At 36.3% G+C, this 22,568-nt stretch overlaps 1 non-coding gene across 1 annotated transcript; it reads right to left on the minus strand.

Annotated features, from left to right (window-relative positions):
• Nucleotides 1-4,538: 4,538 nt before the first annotated feature.
• Nucleotides 4,539-4,644, minus strand: LOC125410357 (U6 spliceosomal RNA). The gene has a single exon (XR_007235022.3). It is a non-coding gene; the product is annotated as a U6 spliceosomal RNA (small nuclear RNA).
• Nucleotides 4,645-22,568: the final 17,924 nt, after the last annotated feature.

The raw sequence follows: 22,568 nt of genomic DNA on the forward strand, positions 1-22,568 counted from the left end.
TTCGTTGTATTTCTTTTCATTAGGGCTGTGAGTTCTATGTGATAACTAGAAAGTTATAGGAATACTTTTGATTGACCCCTCCCCCAAAGAGATTAAAACTAGTCTTTTAACTTACCTTTAATACTGCTCACATATTCTATTGATGTGTTTTGAATATATTCTATTTTTATAATGAGTCACTTCAAAAAAAGGTTAGCATAGACTTTTCCTGAGTGAATGACAAATCCTTGCTTTCACAGTAGTTTCCCCTTTAAACTATGAATTATAATTTATAGTTTTTATAAGTATTTAATATCCTGAGTAATTTTTTTGTGTGTGTGATTGTGAGAACCTAACTTAATTGTGTGGGATACACATATATATCTTTACTATATTCTTTGCATAGTTTAGTGGCCAGATTTCTATATGTTGAAATTTTGCAAGGATGTATTCTTTAATATGACTGTATTACTTATTTTATGAACAAGATTGATGCTTTCTCTCCACTATAAATGCTTCTCTGTGAACTTTCATATAACCTAAAAATGTTTTTTATTTGTGTGTTTGTGAGTACATTTACCACTACAGATCAACTCACCAAAGGCATGGCAGTTATTCTGCTTCAGTACAAAGAAAATATAATGGCAAAGTTTGAAAAACTTGAGGTGTTAATTATGGATAATTACACATGAGGAAAGAACTCAAATATGTCCTTAGGTCTTTGAGGTATAGATGGAAGGTCTCCAATAGTTTCTATTATGATACCATAAGGCTTAGTGTCAGCATCACTCACAAATACTCTTTTCTTTGGCTAACATTTCCTCCTCTTCTTGCTGGTGGTCCTTACTCATACAGTTCCTATCACTGGGAAAGAAACATAGAAAGACAAATGTTTGAATTCACATACTAATTTAGTGAAGCTTGATGAAGACTCAAATGAATGTTTGTTTTGATATTAGTCTTTTAGGGTTGCCAAGCCATCTGCCTCATTCAGCGATGGTTTCATTATTTTTCACGCTTATTCTGCATTTTGTTGCTAGATTTATTTAATAGATTTTTAGGAGCCATTTGCCAGTCTTACTATCTCTTTCAAAAAGCATCCAATATGACAAGAAATGATCCATGATCATCTTTTTGCATTTTGAAAATGTTAGTAGGAGCAGTATGGAGTTGGTTGGGAAGTTGAGATGCCATTTTATAAGGAGACATCTTTCAAGGGAGATAGTTGATAGTTTAGCTTGGATCATAGCTTTCCAAAGCTTTTGTGAACTTCAATTGTTGGTGTGCTTAGTTCTATGGAGCAAGCTGGTAACAGCTTATTGACACAGTGGCTTGTTTTAAGCCCTGGGTTCTTTCATAGTCATTGCATTCTGAGCATCCAGTTTAATGTCGGATCCTAGGCTCAAAATAATTATCTTTATTCTATGAAGGTCTTCAAATATATTTAACTGACGTTTATTTATAGATAATTTACTTCCAAAAATTATTTAAGATAGATTACATGGAATAATGCTGAAATATAGAATAATTATGTGAGAGAAACTATCCCCAGGTTTAGAGGTTAATTAAGGAAAAGTACTCTGAAATCATGTAATTAGTAATATAAATTTAGATATAAGGTATCTGTGATGAACATTTGATAAACATCTACAAAATGATATTTCAATATAATTATTAAAATCAAATCAATGACTTAACTAGAACCTTCTTCGTAGGTAGGAATGGTATAACATAAAGTGAATAATAACTTTGGAAGGAGGGAACTTCCTGGAAGACAAACAGAACTTTAGTTCTCCCATTGAGAAAGTTTGGAATGATGGAGAGTTCCTTCTCTTCTCCACTATCTTTGCTTTGGAAAACAATTTATTTTGTCAAGTGTGATATTATCATTGTTTTGTTATTGTTGAATTAGGAAGACCTCTCTTAAAGGAGCTATAGCATGTCACCAGCAAGCAGAGCCCATTTGAAAAAATGCAGCTAAACTTTGTTTTTTAGTGTCTAGAATTTCTTTTAAAGCCCCCTCAGGTTTTAAGTGGATTTAGCTAGCTCCACGTTGGGCACCAATTTCTTGTAAGAGGCCACTAATTAGTTCCCGGCTGCTCAGCCCTGAAATAATCACACACAAACCATATTATTTGCAATACTGTTTGGTCAATAGCTTAAGCATATTTTTGGTCAACTCTTATATCCTTAACTAGACCACCTCCATTAATCTGTGTATCACCACACGGCTGTGACTTATTGTGTAAAGTTCCAACGTCTGTCTCTGGTGGGGCTACATTGCTTTTTCCTAACTCTGCCTTCTTTCTCCCAGCATTTAGTTTAGTTTTCCCTGCCTAGATCTGCTCTACCTTACCACAGGCCCAAAACAGCTTTCTTATTAACAAATGGTATTCACATCATACAGAGGTGAATCCCACATCACCTGTCTAGATATGTGCAAAGGATTCTGTATCTTACTATATAGATAGTTGCACATCTATGTTTGTTGTTGCTTTATTTACAGTAGTTGGGAAATGGAATCAGCTTACGTGTCTATCAAATGGTGATTAGAAAATGAGAATTCCTTTTTTTTCTGAAGCAGGGTTTCTCTGTGTGTCCCTGGCTGTCGTGGAGCTTGTTCTGTACACCAGATTGATCTCAAATGCACAGAAACCTGCCTGCCTCTGCCTCCTAAGGGCTGGGATGAAAGGCGAGCACCACCACGTCTCCTGACTGAGTAGAAAATGGAAACACGGCACATAAGAAGCAAAATTCTACTCACCACTAAAGAAAAATGAAATCATAAACATTTTAGGAAAATGGATAGATACTATTATACTGAGTGAGGCAACCCAGACACAGATTCTTATATTGTATGTTCTTTCTTACATGTGTATACTAGTTTTTAAGTTTTGAATTTTGAGGGTAAGTTGGAGTGAGTGTCTGAGGAACTCAGGAAGTTTGAGGGAAGCCATCAGAGGAAGCATTATGGTAGTGGGGATATTGAAGTACCTGGGATATAATAGTATGGGTGATATCATATGTAGAAAGGTTTAAACAGAAATGGGGCAGAATAATGGGGGATAGGTATAGTAGGGAAGAAATCTAAGAATGTATGAAAAAAACATAGAAACTTACTACTTTGTAAGCTAAGAAAAACATAACTCAAAAAGAGTTTGGAACATTCTTACCATGTATGGGTGCAAAATGCTGAACCCAGAAATCATAGTTTGTAAATGAAAATCCCATCTTAGGTACAGAATAATTCCCTATGAATTGTTGACCAGAGTATTGTCATTGTCCTTGTTTACTCACAAGGACTAAAAGATAAGATCTCATTGCTAAAGATATCACATTACTTGATTATAGGATATTGGAAAAATCAAGCTGGAACTGAGCTGGGAGCTCCATTTCTGCCGGCTAGTGTTTATAGCACCAGAAAATGCTATTTAGGTTGTTAGTGAAGAAATATCATTGACATTTTTTACTCAGCTGTGGTCCCTGAAGCTATAATACTAATAGTCCTGAAAAGATATACTCACTTGCTGAATAGTGACATGGCTGTTTTGGGAGTAACCAACTGTTTTTTTTTTATTGGATTTTCAATCCATTCCATGACAGGGGATGAACACCTTAGGTACTGAAAACCCAGACAAAAGCCTATGGCTTGGGAGGTCAAAGGCTCTAGGGAGGAATCTGCTACTATAGTTTTCAAAATGGACATGTTATCAAATTGCCTTCTAAGTAATTATGACCATAACCATAGACCAGGGAAGTTCTTAGTCTTGGACAGAGAAGCTCTGTTTTGTAGTAGTCAATGATAAATCTGCTCAAAGTGCTGAGAATGCGGACTGCTTAGTGCTCAACCCTGAATGGAATACCAATGTCACTTCTAATGCCCATGGGGCATAGCAGAAGAGGGGGAGGATGGGGATTAGTGCTTTGACATTACCATTTCTCTGAACTCCTGTGTGTGTGGGGGGGGGCAGGGGAGACTGGTTGATGAAAAGGAGGAGCTTAGAGGGATGATAATAGAGGTGGGAAAATAAGATCACACTACATTGCATGGTACATAGTTTGGAATTGTATAAAAACAAAGCAACATTGACAATAAAGAAAAGACACTCAATGTAGCCCTTTGAGTACTGCCAGAGAAACTCTGCCATACAATCGCGAGGCACATAAACCAAATAGTTCCTCATTTTATGGACAAGGTTCTTAGTAGTCAGTGTGGGATAGCACTAAACAGTAATCTGGCTGCGTTTTAACTCTAGCAGTCTTTAAATTGTCAAGTAGCATGAGGATTTCTGGCCATCTAACCATTCAAAGACTACATTGGTTATCTGGTTCTAAGTAATTCTGGCAGTCCTTATATGTTTTTTCTCTAGGTCCTAGCTGGAGACTCTGCCCACAGAAATCGGGTTCTGCAAAGAGAAATACATTCTGGAGAGTCCTGTCTGCTCCAGCTGCAGATGTGCAGAACGAGGCTAAGTAAAGACGATGAAACACACACTAAATGTACTGGGATGAGCAATAAAGTGGTTTAGTGTCGTAGATGGATTCCTTGAGTTCCTTTTAAAAACATGAAAAGATTCATGAATTTGCATGTCATGCTTGCACAAGGACCATGCTAATCTATGTAATCTTTCCAATTTTACTATATACTGCTGCCAAAGTGAGCATTCCTGGAGTTCTTTTACCTACCTTAGTTTTTTTTTTTAATTAAGAAAACTGAAGTATACTTTACATATAGTAAAATTTTCTTTGCTAGGTTCTATCTCTGTGGCGTTTCACAAACACACAACATTCATAAGCTTCTACCACAATAAAAGTCGAAAGTGTTATTTGTTTTAAACAATTCCGGCTAGCTGCTCATTTGTGGTCTCTCTCCCCTCCCCGAAGCCTATACTGCCTATTAAGCAATAGTCTCTTTTCCGTTATTATAATTTTGACTTAGGAAGAATGTTATATAAATGGAATCATATAGTATACATCTTTTGAGTCTACCCTTTGTCTCTTACACTAGTACAGTGGTTTTCAATCTTTCACTTTAATACAGTTCCTCACGGTGTGGTGACTCCCAATCATAAAATTATTTTTGTTGCTACTTCATAAATGTAACTTTGCTATTTTTACTAATTATAATGTAAATATATTTGGAGATAGAGGTTTGCCAAAGGTGTCACAACCCCTACATTAGAACCGCTGGTCTAATAAATAGATTCATCCATCCATTTGTTTGTGTCAGGAGCTTTGTTTCTAGTTATTTCTGACCAATTTTCTTATGCACAATATTTTATCCATTCCCCCATTCACCAGCAAGGGAACATTTAGTTATCTACACTTTGGAGATATTATGAATAAAGCTACTGTCATCAGCCATGCTCAGGTTTTTTTGTGAACATTAATTTTCATTTCATCTGGGAGCAGGATGCCAATGGTGAGGTTATACCTATGAGAAACTGCCAAATGGTTTGATAAAATGTCTGTACTATTTTGCATCCCCACATTTTCCCACAAGGGTATAATATTAGGTGCTTCATTTATAAGTATCAGCAGACATTAGAACCATACAAATAAACATTTTTTTTTCTGAAATACACTCCAAACATGTATTTGGACTGAAGAAGATTTGCATTTCTTTGATCATATGTTTTAGGAGTATGTTAACCTTATCATGTTTGTTTAAAAAGGCAGCCTTACATATTTAAAGAAGGCTTTTTGAGCCAACAGGACATAAGGCACTGAAAGGACGTGGATGAAATGAAATAATGAAAAACAGCTAATGAGTTGATTATAGTACATTATTATTTTTTAAATAGAAGTTATTTAGTAAGTAATTTGGAATGTCCCAAACCTCTGGGTTCTTATTGTATTAGGAGATATACTAGGCATCTAATAAGGAAGAGAGCGGTGGTAAGATAAGGACGGCTTGCCATTAGTACAGGGCAGCATTGTTAGGTGGTGCTCAACCTTTTTTTTTTCTTGGTTTGGAGCAGCCTATTGATTTTGCTGTTGTTGAGCTCCAAGTCCAGAGAAATGGCTACTGCATGTTAACAACAAACCACAACAATCTCCCCTTCCTGAGACCTGCTGCTGCTTGCTGTGTAGGGGGCAGCTGCCTGGTAGATGTGAATAATTGATTTTTCAGCTGGCGCCCCAGTGTCAGTCATTTTCATCAGTCAGCAGGTGAAGAGATTCTGCAGCTTCTCACTGTCCCTGGCTCGAAGCATGTGACATCTTTGCTTAAGAAGGCCTGCAATGTGGTGACTGCTAATTGCCTGTACTTATGAAGTGAATTTTCTTGGGCTCTCATTGTCTCCCTCCAACCCCATTTTAAAGTATATATTACTGGGCTGATTTTATCTCCTGAATTGGATTGGCTGATGAGCTCTGGGCAACTGTGATTTGTCATATCTATGTTTATTTTCAGCTCTCAGATGACTGGTGATTAGAAGGCAGACCGAGTAGGAGATATGGTATTAGAGGTCATGGAGTCACGACCCAATGATCAGACAAGCAAGCAGCCCTTACTGTGTGACAGTTAATGTGCTCCCCATATTTCTATCAAAATCAGTCATGTGTTTACTGAGATAGGAAGCAAAAAGTCTCCTTGCTAAGATTTTCTTTGAAGGAATCATGTTATATAAGAAAAGTTTCAGTTCTCTAAACTTCTAGAAATGAGGCTATTGGCGTTTTACATGATTAGAAAAGTGATACATGAATATATGAAAAGTAATATGGAAACTGAAATATGGCATTTATAAAAGTTTAAAAACTTTCTAAAAGGCCAGAGAGGGTATATAATGTGCAAGCATATACAAATATGTAAATTTTATAATTGGAATTATACTACTTATACAGTTTTATAAACCTACTGTTTCCTTTAACAGTATCTTATCCTTTTTCTATGTCATTAAGTGGAAATATGTATGTCTTTTATTTTGTCATATTTTGGCAAATGCTATAAACAATGGCTTAATAAGTTTCATTAGCCTACAGCTATAAGTTCCTATCTGATTCTTTCTCATTTTGTTTATTTGTTTGTTTTTTGAGATGGCTCTCATTGTGTAGATCTGGCTTCCTGGAACTTGGTATGTAGCCCAGGTTGGCCTTGAATTTATAGAAGGTCTGCCTGCCTGTGCTTCCTGAGTGTTGGGATTAAAGGTGCTCACCACCACACCCACCTCTTATCTGATTATTATTATTATTTTATTATTATTACAGGGTTTCACTGTAGTTTTAGAGCCTGTCCTGGAACTAGCTCTTGTAGACTAGGTTGGCCTCAAACTCACAGAGATTTGTCTTCCTCTGCCTCCCAAGTGCTGGGATTAAAGGCATGTGCCACCACTGCCCGACTTATCTGATTATTTTTATAGGAAATTTACTACAAGTAAAATGGTTGGCTTTAACAGTATACTTATTTAAATACTTATAGTTGAATATATGTACATAGTCAAATCATTTTGGAAGAGTTATAACCAATTTATCTTTCAACAAACAAAAACATAATAGCAATAGACATGATCATTCCCTCTGTTTTTGCAATACTGGCTAGTAGTCAATTGCTCTCATGTTTTGCAGATCATTTTATATTTTTTCTCTTCTGGATCGTGTGTTCACAAACATTGTCTAGTATACTTTTATGTATCATTTTTATTTCCAAGAAACCTTAACCTGTTCACGATATTAAGTTTTCTTCATAAATACCTTCTCATGTCTCCCAGTCTTCTGTAGGACTTTGTGATTAGGGATTTAGATCCTGAAGACAAGGATTCTTTGGTTCAAAAACTGGCTCTGCTACTTAGCATCTAACGTTGATTTCTGTTATAGCTATTTTGTACATTAGTCTGCTTATCTGAAAATAGTATCAAACGACTCAAGTCGTGAAAAATACTTAGAATGGCACTTGGTACTTAGCAAACATTATAGGTGCTCGCTGTATTTTAATTACTTATATGGTGTGATGCGTCAGTAAGTCTTCCATTTAGGGTAGGATATGGTAGTATACACTTGTAACCCCAACAGCTAGGATGCTGAGACAGAGGCATGTTAAAGGCCAGCCTGGACTACCTAGAAAGACAATCTCAGGACCAAAAATCTACAAACCAAACAAAAAGTCCCCCAAACTAAAACCAAAGCAAAAAAGTCATAGCTATCAGTTTTTGTACCTGAGCTTTCTGCCTATAATTCATGTATAAAAGATCTTCACCTAAAGATTTTCTACTTAAAATAAAAGACAACCCTTTTGAGATTCAAATCTCAAGTCTTGTAGGTTGAAAAACTCTTAACACTTTCTTTGGTTGTATTTTATTGATGATACGGAGGTTGGAAACATCTTGGCATGAAGGAGCATTTTGTTCAGGAAGGTTATTGGCACTTGACAATCACAATAAGGCAAATACAATACTTTTCTAGAATAAAAACACGAGTTAGGTGCAGTTGAAATATTTAGTTGTACCATTCCAGAGGCTTCTCATTCCAGCTATTAGAAAACTGGATAGATGAACACAATTAAGTGTTGGTATTGGTAGGTTAAAGGGGTGGAGTAATGTGAGAATTAAGGGGAGATGAATGTGAAACTCTGGGCAGCTGTAGTGGTTGTTGACTGAACACTCAGGGAGAGCCTTTCTTATCTTTTGAGAGATGGTTTGTATTATTGTGTTTTGTTAGAGCTCTGTAGCCAGTAAAGGAGCCCTCATCTGTGATTATTTGAGGACAATTGGAAAAATGTCACTGGACTAGACAGGCAAGGAAAACAGCCAGCTGTATAAGCAGGAAATTTGGCTAATGATATATGGTTTTAAGTAAATAAATAAAGACTTTTTACTTGAAATTGTATGCAATATCTGTCTATTCGTAAAATAGAAAAGGGTGGCACAGAATTTTGGCTTTTTTTCATCTAGAAGTTGATTATGAGTTACCCATATAACTTTCCTTGACTAATAGAATGTAGCATGGGGACTCTAGAGCCTCCATTCTCTTCACATGTTGCCCTGGACTATCATTGTATAAGGAGGGCTTAGATGAAGAGCCACAAGAAGAGACAAGTTAGCTACTCCATGTGTTCTGGCTGAACCAGTCCATAGCTGTGTACCTTGTCAAATATCAGTCCTATAGAGATTGGCAGCAGAGCTACATAGCCAATGTATAGAATTGCATGAAGTGATAAATTGTTGTTGTTTTAAGTCACTGAGTTTTGAGGTGGTTGGTTTATAGCAATAAACTGAATGCATAATTCTAGAGGATTTTCATCTCAGCTGTGCACATTTTTTTCCATTAGGAGTACTTGGCACAGAAAAGAAATCTGAGGCTTTAACAAAGTTCTTTTATCTCTGATTGCCAATAAGAATGCATCTATCCTCCCCACTTCCAAAATTGTGTCTACTTTGGTTTTTTTTGCTGTATTTCAGAGGAAGAGCATAAGGGTGCAATTTTGGAATTGAGCCCATGTTTACAGAGAGCTCCTTGGACTAGCTGTGAGCTCATTACATCATTTAGTTCTTTGTGATTTTCATATGTTGAACTCTTACTAAGTGTCAGGCTGGTTTTTTGATTTAAATTCCTAAACTCAATTTCCCCAAGGTTTTGAAATTGCCATATGATTGGGGGTTAGAATCAAGAAGCATTCACAGTGCAGTGGAACTTTTTTTTTAAGAGTTGGTGTAAGGCTTATAAAACATAAGAAAGCCGTTCACCTTTCCAGCCTCGTTTCCTCAGCTGGAGAGCAAGGTTTAAATATGCTTCATGTGGGATCTCTTGAATTCATGAAGTTGTTTCTTCATAACTTTTAAAATATTTTATTTATGATTATTATATTTCTGTATTTATTTCAACTTCTAATTTTGTTTTAATTAGTTTTTTTCTGTGATTTAAGTCAAATGAATTAAAGCAGATGTGCATGTTGTGTGCGTGTGTCTGTGTGTGTGTGTGTGTGTGTGTGTGAGTGTGTGAGTGTGTACTGGTAAATTTGTTGTTTTTACCAATAATATCTATACAAAATATACTTTGCTATTTAATTGATTAAACTACAGGATGGTTTGTATTTAATAAAATTCATAACTATCTCCTGTAATACTCTTTCACTATGCCTCACACTTACGTGAGTTATAGTAGTCTAGGCCAGCACAGCATATATTTCATTCCTTATATTTGATGGTTTCATTGATGTTAGTTGGAATAACAGAGATGACTTGGGCAAATATTATAATTTAGTAGGCTGACTTAGTCTTTTTCACATATGTTTTTAAGCACTCCACATGCGTATATTTGTGTGTGTGTGTGTGTGTGTGTGTGTGTGTGTGTGTGTGTACCTGTGAAGTTCATGGAACAATTTGCAGAAGTCAGTTTTTTCTTTTCACCTTTATGTGGTCCAGGGGATCAAGTGTAGGTCATCGGTTTTGACAGCAAGCATTTTTACCCATTGAATCTTCTTACTGGTTCCAGTGTTTGTATGTCTGAGGTTCCCAAGAGCACTGATGAAGAGCAAACTCCAATGTGCCAGTACATTTCAATCTTCAGCTCACATCATCTTTGCTATTGTCTTATAGTTAAAGCAAGTCAGTTGAACAAGCTCCAATTTCAAGCGGTCAAGAGATAGATTTCACTTTAAAAATATTGTATTTTAGTTTCAATACATCCCAACAGTAGTTTCCCATTCCGCCACTCCTCCCCTCTTCCCACCTTCCCTTCTCCCATAGATCCACTCTTCCTCTATTTCCCTTCAGAAAAGATCAGGCCTCCAAAGGATATCCACTGAACACTACATAATAAGATACAATAAGATTAAGCACACACCCTCATACTCAGACTGGACAAGGCAACCTAGTAGGAGTAAAAGCATCCTAAGAGCAGATGAAAGAATCAGAGATACCCCGACTCCCACCGTTAGGAGTCCTACAAAAACACTCGGCTAACAACCATATGTGTAGAGGACCTAGCACAGACTCATGCAGGCTCCATCATTGCCACTTCATGATATCCTCCCAATATCTTCCATCTCTGTGGCTTCTACATTTCTTCTTCTCTCTCTTCCATGGGGTTCCCTGCGCGCCAAGGGGAGAGACCTGATGGAGATGAGATCTCCAATTTGGGCTCTCTGTCTACCTAAGGTTTGGCTGTTGGTCTCTATATCTGTTCTCATCATCTGTGAGAGGAAGTCTCTTTGATGATGATTGCGTTAGACACCAATCTATGAGTACATAAAGGTGTCTTTAGGAATCATTTTACTTTTGATTTTTTTCCTATCATATATCTCTGGACTATGCAGCTTCCAATTCCTGGTCATCCAGATGTTGTTAGGTATGGGCTCCCTCTCGTGGTGTAGGCCTCATGCTAGATCAATCATTGGTTGGTTCATTTCACAAGCTCTGTGCCTCTATTGTCCTAGTAAATCTTGAAGGTGGAATAGTTTACAGGTCAAAAGTTTGAGGGTTTGGTTGGTGTCCCAGTCCCGCCTCTGTAAGCCTTGCCTGGTTACAGAAGACGACTGCTTCAGGCTCCAAATCCTGTTATTAGGAGTCCTTGTTAGGGTCACTCCTGAAGATTCTGGGGAAGTTCCACTGCACTAGGATTCCATCCCACAATGCCCGCCAGTTCTAGTCATCCCACCCAGTACTCTCTCTTCCTCCATCTCCCCTCTTCATCCTCCCTTTTCCCATCCCCGTCTGCTCCCCCTGTCCACCTGCAAAATTTATTCTACTTTCTCTTCCCAAGAAGATCCATGTGTTCCCTTTAGAGCCCTCTTCATTATCTAGGCTTTTTGGGTGTGTGGATTCTAATGTGATTATCATTTACTTAACAGTTAATACCTACCAATAAGTGAGTACATACCATATCTGTCTTTCTGGGTCTGAGTTACCTCATTCAGGATGAATTTTTTCAAGTTCCATCCATTTGCCTGCAAATTTCATGATGTTGTTTTAAACAACTGAGTAATACTCAATTGTATAAATGTACCAGATCTTCTTTATTTATTCTTTTGTTGAGGGACATCTAGGTTGTTTCAGTTTATGGTTATTACAAGTGAAGCTGCTGTGACCATAGTTGAGCAAGTGTCCTTGTGGTATGATTGAGCATCCTTTGGGTATATGCCCAAGAGTGATATAGCTGGGTCTTGAGGTAGATAGCTTCTCAGTTTTCTGAGGAATTTCTGTATTGATTTTCATAGCAATTGTACAAATTTGCAACCTACCAGTAGTGGAGGAGTGTGCTTCTTGCTCCACATCCTCGCCGGCATGAGCTGTCTCTTGTGTTATTGATCTTAGCCATTTTGACTGTTGTAAGATGAAATCTCAAATTTGTTTTGATTTGTGTTTTCCTGATAGCTAAGGATGTTGAACATCTTTAAAAGTGTTTCTCAGCTATTTGGGTTTCCACTTTTGAGGATTCTCTGTTTATATCTGTACCCCATTTTTAAAAATTGGATTATTTGTACTCTTAATATCTATTTTCTTAGTTATTTATATATTTTGGAAATTAGCCCCTTATCTGATGTGGAGTTGGTGAAAAACTTTTCCCATTCTGAAGGCTGTTGTTTTGTCCTATTGACAGTGTCCTTTGCCTTACAGAAGCTTTTCAGTTTCAGAAGGTCTCATTTAGTAATTGTTCATCTTACTGCCTGTATTATCAGTGTTCTGTTCAGGAAGCTGTCTTCTGTTCCAATGTGTTCAAGGCTATTCCCCACTTTCTCTTCTATTAACTTCAGTATATTTGAATTTATATTGTGGTCATTGATCCATTTAGACTTGAGTTTTGGGCAGGGTGATAAACACGGATCTATTTGCATTCTTCTACATGCAGACATCCAGTTAGACTAGCACCATTTGTTGAAGATGTGTTCTTTTTTTCCAGTATGCATTTCTGATTTTTTAAAATAAAAAAATCGGGTGTTTATATGTGTGTGGATACACATTTGGGTCTTTGATTCAATTTTATTAACCAACATGTCTGTTTTTATGATGTTTTTATTACTATAGCTTTGTAGTAAAACTTAAAATCTGGGATGGTGAGACCTCTGGAAGTTCTTTTACTGTTCAAGATTGTTTTAGCCATCTTGGGTTTTTAATTTTTCCTTATGAAGTTGAGTTGTCCTTTCAAGGTCTGTAAAAAAATTTTGTTGGAATTTTGATAGGAATTGTGTTGAATCTGTAGCTTGCTTTCAGTAAGATGGCCATTTTTACTATGTTGATTCTACTGATCCATAAGCATAGGAGATCTTTCCATCTTTTGATATCTTCCTCAATTTTTTTCTTCAAAGACTTGATGTTTCTGATGGGGATAGCATCAAGGTCACATTACGAAGGGAACTTAAATGTCAAAATCATCAAAACTTGCCCTTGTATTTTTTGTTGTCTATCATGACATGTAAGTTCATATGTTTGTTTGCTGACCATTACTATGCCACCTTAATTTTCTAAACAGAATTCCATTGTAAAATCCATTTCCTTCTGTTTTATAAGATTGTTAGAAGCCCCTGTTTTACTTCAAACATAATTTAATTTTAGAAAACTTATTTACTTTTTTATTTAAAATTTTTATTCATTTTCATACCAGCCGCAGCCCCCCCCCCACTTCTCCTTCTCTTGCTCCCACACCTCCCCTCCAAATCACTACCCATCCACTCCTCAAAAAGGGTAAGGCTTTCAATGAGAGTCAACAAAGCCTAGCACATTAAGGCAGAATCAAGCCACCCCCCAGCCTAGCATCAAGGCTGAGCAAGGAATCCCACCATACTGAATGTGTTCCAAAAAGCCAGCTCATGCACTAGGGATCCCACTATCCTGGTTCCACTGCCAGGGTCCCTTCATACAAACCAAGCTACATAACTGCTATCCATGTGCAGAGGGCCTAGTTAGGTCCTATGCAGCCTCCATGGTTATCAGTCTAGAGTCTGAAGACCCCATGGGGAGCTCCCATGACCTGGGGTCAGCTGCTTCTGTGGGTTTCCCCGCCACGATCGTGACCTCTCTTGCTCATATAATCCCTCCTCCCTCTCTTCAACTGGACTCCCAGAGCTTAGCCTAACTCACAATGAATAAAAATAAGAAGACAGAATAAAAAATAATGTCTAATTTTGTTAGCCAAGAATAGCCATTATTCTGTTACTTGCATAAGAATCTACTATAAGAGATGTTCTATTTGTTTAATTTATTTTCCTATTTTTGAAAATTCATTATTTGAAAATCTCGTTCATGTATACAATGAAATATGGTCATATCTACTCCTGATTTTCTCTTTTACCTCACCCCATATTTTTCCCAACATGCTCTCATCCCAGATTTACATCTTTTTTTATAACCCACTAAGTTCAGTTAGAGATGCCCATATGTGAATGGGTATGGGGCCATTCATTAGAACATAGAAAATCTTACCAGTGGCTATAGAATCCATAAAGAATGATTCTCACTTCTCCAGCAATTTCCCACTGCCAATAGCTTCTCAGTATGAAGTGGGAATATGGAAAAAATTACCATAACCATGCTGGAATTTTGGCTGACTTAATCTTGTATATGTCTTGTGGAGGGAACCTCATGTGCTGTGAAATTATGATTGAATAACCATAGTATGTCAAGAGACAGCATTTCACTGCGCTCCTCCTCATGTGTTGGCTCAAATACTCTTTCTACCGCCTCTTCTATAATGTTCCCTGAGTCTGGTAGTGGTGGGGTATTTTACGTTTAGGATTGAACACTGAGTCTTAGACTAAGAGAGATGTTCTCATTATATAGCCCAATATGGTAGTTACATATATTATATATGAACTCAGAAAGCAATATATAGTTCCATTATTTTAACACGTTTGTATTAATTTCCTCTATAATTTTCCATATCGAGTCTTTTAATGATTATTTAGGGTACAGGTGGAACAAAAAAAGAACATCCTGAAATATAGTACCTTAAATAAGACAGAAGATGGATATAACATGTTCATTTCTCTCTCAGATACAATCCAAAGGTAATTTAGATTGAAAAAAGAACATCTCTTTTTCACCAGGTGGGGTGGATAGTATTGACTGTTAATTTGACAAGATTTGGACTCCCCTAGTAGACAAAGCTCCAGACACAGCAATGTGGAATGATCTTGATTTTGTTAGCCTCTTGCCTTGTAGAGATCATTTTGTATAGTCTAATTGAGGTGAAAGAGCCATCCTAAAAGTGGCCAGCACCATTCCCTGGCCTTGGGTCCTGGACTACATAAAAAGATGGAGCCAGCATTTGTTCACCAGTATTCATCATTCTCTACTTCCTGACTTTTGATATGATGAGATCATCTACCTCAAGATCCTAAACACCAAGACTTCCTCACCACGACAGACTGTACCCTTGAATTGTGATAGAAAAGAAGCACTTCCTTTCGTAACTGGATTTTTGTCAGGGCATTTTGTCACATCAGTGTGAAAGGAAAGCACCAGGCATTCTGAGATTCGGGTTACTGGATGAACTTCGCTGTCTTCAATATGTGCCTTCTAGATCTTGGTCCAAGGAGGCAGATACAGTTGGGGCTATTTCTCAGTGAGAAGGGAGATAGAAGCTATCCATAGAAACGTCTTTATTTCAAGATGAATTGAGAGTTACACATGACTTTTTTTATATCTGTCAGTCCAATCTTTGTCAAACAGCTACACCTAGCTGTTAGGGTAGCCAGCCGCACATCAGATAAAAACTGTAGAAGACTGTTAGCTAACGAAAGAAAATAAGACACTGGAAGGCATAGCGTTTTCTGTTATTTTAACAAAATTGTGTGTGTGTAAATGGTTTTTCCCTTTAAATATGTAGTCTTAAATGGTGAATATTTTTTGTTTTGTTCTGAAGTGTGCCTATTCCTTTCTGTTGAGGTCATAGCACTTCAATTTTCCTTTGGAAAACTCTCAGACCATGCCTCTCTATACTTTCCTTTGTGATGGGGAATTGTATTTGACCTTGCCCTGATGAGTAGGACATACACACTTTCGTATTTCATTGCAAATATTGAGAAGGTGAAACTTCCTTTTTCTCCTGCTGGGAAATATGTGCTGGTAGACTGAAGGATAGGAGAGGATCCCCAGAGGAAAACAGAAATGAAAAATGGAGAATGAGGGAGAAATGGAATCCTCAGGACATTGTTTCAGTCCCCAGTTCAGACCACTCTTGAAGCTATAATCTCCATGAAATATGAGTTAAAATATTTAAAAACCTCATTTTCTTCATTTGAGCCATATTGTATTAGATTCCTATCAGTTGCAATGGAAAGTTTGCATGTTAACCCAGTCATTCTTACTAAACTTCAATTCCTTTGGGTCTCACTGCTTTCCTATCTAGGAATTATGAATTTAAATAATGTCGAGTAAAGTCAAGACTATTCTACAGTGGGGTTTTACTGACAAGTTATTTCTGGGTCTTTGCTGGAATGATACTACAGATCAGAATCTGTATTGGGTGCTATTGACCACTAATTCCTGGATTTCTCTCCTTCCTAGTCTTTTATTTCTCTTTCATCTTTTCTATACCTACTACATATACAGTAGAAATGTGGATAGGAAGTATGTATTATGGAGGAGAAAGCCATGATGGTACAGGAACAAGAACATATAAATAAAAATCACTTGCTACTTTAAGCCACTGACTTACCTTTGTTCCAACTCTAAGTTAGAGTGATTTGATGGTAGAATTGGTCCAGAGTCAGGGCAAATTGAAAATTGTCAGTAAAAATGATGCTACTGGTATTGTGAGTAGCATGAATAGGATGTTTAGAGTGAGGCCAGTGGCGTCCAGCAGAGACCAAGCTATTTGAGTGTCATTAAATTCATTACATGGCATCTTGTGTTGCTTTCACTTTTATTCCATCACCTAACAATTTGAGGGTTAAGGCCAGCCATCTCCCTATGCCTAGGTTTTTTTGTTGTTATGTCTGTATCAGTACTAGTGACAGCTATTGATTAATTGCTATGATGTCAGAACAAATAACTACAAAATTTGCTGTGCCTTCAATTATGGTAACTGATGTTGAGTTTGGGCTACAAAATGATTTATAGACATAAAAGTCACTATGGCTAATTAAGAATATCCCAGATTAGTCTTTTCTTTTCCTTTTTCTACAGGTTATAGAACTTTAATGCTCGACAAAAGAGCATACAAAATTATTGCTCTTTCAGATGAGGAGTTCAGTTCTACATTTGAGATTGACGTGAATCTACTGACAAGAAGTCTCATAAATTAATCAGAAATTGGGACTGTTTCACTAAAGGAGAATTGGTCATAGTATACACAGGTCCTGAAATGACGGAATTCATGTTATACACAATATATTTATTATAAGTTGTGCCAATTTATGGCCCCATGACCAACTATAGCTTCCTCTAAGATTGCCCTAGAGGAAGGTACTTGGTAGCGACAGATAGCATCGACAAACAGCATCTCCTTTAGACCGAACTCTATTATTCGACATGTGTACGCCAGTAGAGTTCCCTATGGGAATATTTTCAATAGACTTGCAACTTCATCTTTATGAATTGTCTTGAGGAGTCTGGCTAAATTTCAGCACTATACGAACATATTCCAATCTTATTTTAAAAAGGTGCTGCTCGCCATCCTCATAACGGATCTTTTAGCTGTCTTTTTGTTATTTTCTCTTGTTATTGTGTCTCGGCAGGAACCATATCGGAGAAAATCAGCAGATCAACAGAATGCTGCTGGTGTGCTGAAGCTTTTGTTTGCGCCTGTGTGCCCGTGTAAACATGAGCAGCATTTCAGCCACCCTCCCAGTGCTCATTATTTGAAGCCATTTCCACAGCATGCTACCCCACAATACTAAGGAAAAGTTGAGTCCACTATTACTTGAATGAAACTGAGAATAAAAGAATCCATTCTTAGTGGAGAGAAAATTTGTCCATGCTCAAACTGAAGGAAATCACCACAAATAGGCCATACTATTTTTTTATTGTTGTTAAACCCAAGCAGACTTATTCATTGGCCTATAATGCTCAATAAATCTCTAAATTTTTCTGTAATTATTTGGGTAGTTTTTTGTAGGTTTCCTTTTTAATGTATCTTTATTTTATGATGATTTTTAGGGTTAAAATAACATTTGCATTCTCTGAATCTTTAATGGTGAATGTAACATAACATTCCTGTTCTATTTTATTTGCAAATCCTACTGTCCATTTGTTTTTGTTGGAAAATGAGGTATTTTTTTAGGTCAACTCACATATATCTGGTTTATTTTTCCCACTCTACCAATCAGAATCACAGCAGGGGGGAAATTCTTTGAGTTATCCAATCAAAACCTTCAATGTCTGATGCCATTACAACCTTTTAAAAGAGACGACGGACATGGATTACCTGTGCTTGTGGATGGGCCTCAGTGCTAAGAGCAAAAGTACATCTGTGTTTGAAAGCTGTTAGCACTAAAAATAGTCCCAAAAGAAGTTAACCATATCATTTTCAGGAAAATAATAGCTATTATCATTGCAATGATGGTTTTCTTTTCCAGGGTGTCTTCTGAGATTTACACACACACACACACACACACACACACACACACACACACAAACACACATATCTATCTGCAAACCTTTATTATGACTATATTATGCTTCTGACACTGTAAATGAGCTATATAATCAATTAGAAAATTTCCTATTCTAACAGTTTTACATAAAAGATATTGTTGTTCTTATTTTACGGAGGAAAACCCTAAAGTTGGGGAGATTAAATAACTCAGCTTTATGAACTGCTAATTGACAAAGTCAGAATTTGGGCCTGTGTTCACTCATTGTTAAACCCCATGGTTTTTCAATATAATATTGCCTTATCATACAAAATATACATTAATTATAAAGAATAGCTCTTCTGGTAGTGGTCAAGATGTCCATTTTAATGATGTTTTAATGGGAAGAATTATGAAGAAGTCAAAATAAGGTGAGAGAAACAAACTACTCTGCCATTAGTATTCTGCAGAGTTTCTCTGTTGATTTCACTCTCATTTTAGAATATTGCATTTAATTACCTGTCAAACATATATCTTTACTTTCTAGAGGCAGGAGGGTCAGCCTAATTAGTGTTGTTATTTTTCTGTTTAGTTTTCTGAATATATTTAGTGCATTTAAAGTCTGTTCTCAACAATACAATTTCAGGTACAGACTTGGTTAAGAGTAAATGTTTTAACCCTGAGAATCTTGAAGTAAATTTATTTGATTTTTATAACCAAACTAGAGATTCAGTAGGAATGCCTAATTTGGATGTTCAATCCCTTTTTTAGTTATCTTTCATGGCAGAGTAATGTGACTTCTAAATTTCTTAGATTGTGTTCTGTGCTTCCTTAGTAGAACCTGTGGATTTTTTTTCTTAAAAGTTGAACTTTGCAACTTTGATTTTCAATGTCGACATTTCTATTCTAGAAGACTTCTTAATAGTAGGTATATCCTAACCTCCCTATTCCATGCCATCAGAAAAAGTGGAATCTTTTTGCTTCTATCTTTGAAAGAGAGGGAAAGAATAAGGACCTTATCTTGGTTTAGAATGAAACATTGATAAAACCAATGATACACAATTATTTAAGGGATTATTAAAGGCTTTTTGGCTCAGGTAAAGTAAATTTCTTCCAATTGAAATGTTCAATGTTCAAACTCCTAATGAACATGATCTTTGCGACAGTTTTCAGCAAGGAAAAAGGTATCATTAGATACTGGCTGTCTGAACTCAGAACACTGTGTAGTTTATAAGATACTAGATTGTATACAACTTACAACTGTTTGAGCTCTTTATTATTTCTCACATTTTAAAAATGAATGTTTTAATTTTATTTCTAGAAAATTATGTATCTCTCCTCTTATCTATTGGATACATTAAAAACTCTTTTATTTTGATATTTCCAAACAAACCTTGTTTACTATGGTGAAATTTTCAAATATGCTTTAGGATTGGTCCAGACACGTGGTTCTGTTTTTACCATCTTACTAACCATTACCTTAGAATTTAATGTGTTTACTGAGATATGAATGCAGTTTCTTAAGGAAGTTTGACTCTTTAATGCAAACATTTTGTTGATGGCTAACTTACTTGTCTCTGTCTGGAATAAACTGCATTTCATTCTGAAGTTAATATAATGTCAACATGTTGCCAAATATTTTAGAGGTTTTAGGATGCAGAGATGTCTCAGTGGATAATGTGCTTGCCATATAAACACGAGGATCTGTGTTTGGATCTACAGAACTCCTGTAAAGCTGGATGTAGTAGTTTATGCCTATAATCTCTGTACTCCTCTGGTAAGATGGAAGTGTAGATACATGAATCTTTCAAAGCTTGTGGGAAATCTAGCCTAGCATACACAGTGTACAATAAGAGATCTTGCCTCAAATAATGTGGAAGATGAGCACCAACTTTTGACTTCTATATGCATATTGTGCCATGTCATACATGAACATTAACACACATGTGAACATTATACACTCACATATAGGTTAAAATAATTTGCAGGTTTCAAAACTTACTTCTTTAGCTGATTTTTAACACCCTTGTGAAGTAGGCAGGGAAAGTATTATATATTTATTTCACACAAGGAAATAGAGAAATTTGTGGGTCGAAACATCCTTAATGCTTGCACAAAAAATTCCCTCTTTCTCTACTTACCATCCAGGTTGGTAATTCTTTCTCAAAAGTTATACTCATAGTAGTTGAAGATGATATAAAAGTCATTTATTTCATTTTATTAGTATTTTAGTGTAGCCCTTTAGTTGACATCAGGGTCATAGAGGAGTTAGAAAATTATCACTTGAGTAAAATACAGAAGAACAATGTTTTCAGTTTTCAAGAATATTACAGGTACTATTTTCAGGTTCAAAGTTCTAAAAAAGTTTTTTTGGTAGACATTGATCTCTTATGTATTTGATGTATGAATTCTTTATTTCTCTGCACGTTACAATTTTGATAACAGCAAGCTAACAAAGGCTTGGGATTTTATATGCAGTATAGACTTCATGCAGCTAGTTCAATGCAGTAACTTAAAATGTGTTCAAATATAAAACTTGCTGAGGAAGAACCTTTGAGAATTCAGAATGAATCACTGGTAAAAGTGTTCAAAAGGTAGAAAATTGTGAAGATAAGCTAATATACACTGAACAAAAATAAAATAAAGCAACCAAAGTTATGATTTGATTTGATTAATTTTTTTAAAATTTGAGAATGCCTCACTATGTAACCTTGGATGACCTAGAACTCACTGCATAGATAAGGCTGTCCTCAAGCTTGCAATAAATCTTTCTGCTTCCAAAGTGCCGAGATTGCAGTTGTGAACCAGCATGCAGCACAATTTAGGTTCTTTTGAGCCAGGGTAGCAAGTAGCATAGACTGGCCTTGAACTTGATATGTAGCTGAGGATACTTTGAATTAATAATCCTCTTGCCTCTACTTCTTAAGTGCTGGGATTACAGAAATGTGCTACCAATTTTGGGGGAGGAGTGTGGAGATCCAAATTAATGTTCTTGTTCTTCTACAGCAAGCACTGAAGCTACATAGCCATCTTCCCAATATTCACTTAAACCATTTTAATTGTAAACTCAGTGATAATTTTATCTGTCTATTCCCCCAGTTCCTTACTCTATACCTAACTTCTTTTGTTCTATGGGTTTTAGATTGGTTATCACATTGACTCAACAGCTAATATCATCATATAAGTGAATGCATACCAGAATTGTATTTTTCTGGATCTGGGATGTATCACTTACGATGATATTTTTTTCATTCCATCAATTTAGCTGTTAATTTCTTTATTTTTTAATGACTGAATAATACTCAATTGTACAAATGTATAATATTTTATTTATCTATTTATTCATGAACAGATATCTAGGTTGTTCCCAGTTTCTGGACATTGTGAATGGAACAGGGATGAAAATGGTTAAACAAGTGTCTTTGTAGTAGGATGAATCATCCTTTATGTATATACCTGAATAGTATAGCTGGATCTTGGGGTAGACTGAGTCTCATCTTCCTGAAGAACAACCATAGTGTTTTCCATAGTGACCATTACAAGTTTTCACTCCCAAGTAATGTGGAATTCCCTTTGTATTCTGTGATTATTTTTATTACCATTGTTTTATAAAGAAGTTTCTTTGGCCTATGGTAAGGCAGAATATAGCCAGGTGGGAAATCCAAGCAGAGATAGAGAAGGAAAGAAGGTGGAGTCAAAGAGATGCCTTGTAGCTGCCGAAGGAGGAAGATGATGGAAGCTTACCAGTAAGACATAGCCTTGTAGCCATATATAGATTAATAGAAACAGGTTAATTTAAGATGTAAGAGATAGCCAGGAACATGCCTGAACCATTGGCCAAACAGTGTTGTAATTAGTTTAGTTTCTGAGATTGTTTGGATCTGGGTAACTGGGAAATGAGCATGCTATCATCATTTACACCCATGAGCAAGGGATGAGTGTTACCCTTACTACACATTTTCACTAGCATGAGCTGTCACTTGTTCAATTCTATTTTGGATATTTGATCTCTATTGAATATGTTCTTGGCAAGAATCTTTTTCTCATTCTATAGGTTGCTGTTTTGTTCAAATGATGGTTTCCTTTGCCTTACAAAAGCATCTCAGTTTAATGAGGTCCTACTTGTTAATTGTTGATTTTA

The sequence above is a fragment of the Myodes glareolus genome, chromosome X (assembly GCF_982192425.1).
Source record: "Myodes glareolus chromosome X, mMyoGla1.1, whole genome shotgun sequence".
NCBI lineage: Eukaryota > Metazoa > Chordata > Mammalia > Rodentia > Cricetidae > Myodes > Myodes glareolus.